The sequence below is a fragment of the Geospiza fortis genome, unplaced genomic scaffold, assembly GCF_000277835.1.
Source record: "Geospiza fortis unplaced genomic scaffold, GeoFor_1.0 scaffold201, whole genome shotgun sequence".
Lineage (NCBI taxonomy): Eukaryota > Metazoa > Chordata > Aves > Passeriformes > Thraupidae > Geospiza > Geospiza fortis.
In genome coordinates, this window is record NW_005054440.1 from 1,085,476 (window position 1) to 1,086,195 (window position 720).

A 720-nucleotide genomic window follows, 5' to 3' on the forward strand; every position below is an offset into this window, starting at 1 on the left:
TTCCTGCAAAGCAGTGGAATCCTACTACTTTTACATCTTTTAAACATATTTCTGTTAATGTAGAGAGACACAATCCAGAGCCCAGGGCTTGCCTGCAGCTTGGTGTCCCCTCGGACAGGATGCCAAAGTGTACAACTGGAGACCTCTGTTTCCTTTTTCATATTTTTAACCCTGTCCCGGGATGTTCTACGCAATTAAATACCTAAATTGTAACGTGACCGAAAAATATCATTAGCTTTATCTGCTGACACCAGGGATGTAGGTAAAGAATTTTTCATTTAATTTGATAGTGTATAAAGCACTTAAGGTACTTGATGATTTATTGATCAAGTAGAAATCAGGGCATTCAACAGCTACTTATTTAATCCCTACTCACACGATTAAATATGAAATTAACTCTTTTTTTGTCAATTTGCGCAACAAGCCTTACGCTATGAAGAACAGAAGCGAACAGCTCTTCAGGTATAAATCTTCCCCTTTTGCTAATATGAATTACTGCGAGTCCCCTGAACCACCACTGAACTGTAAACACTGGTTTAATGGACAGTAATGGCACCGTGTGATTTTTAGCCATTGTTCCAAAATGACTACCGTGTTTATGGCTGCCATTAAACAGGAATTAAAGAGTTATGAAAGTCTCCAGTAATGAGGACTCCGGCACTTTATAAGCCTTTCCTGTCCCTGCCGCCCTCCCCTTTCCTGGAAGGCGGAGAGGCTCGG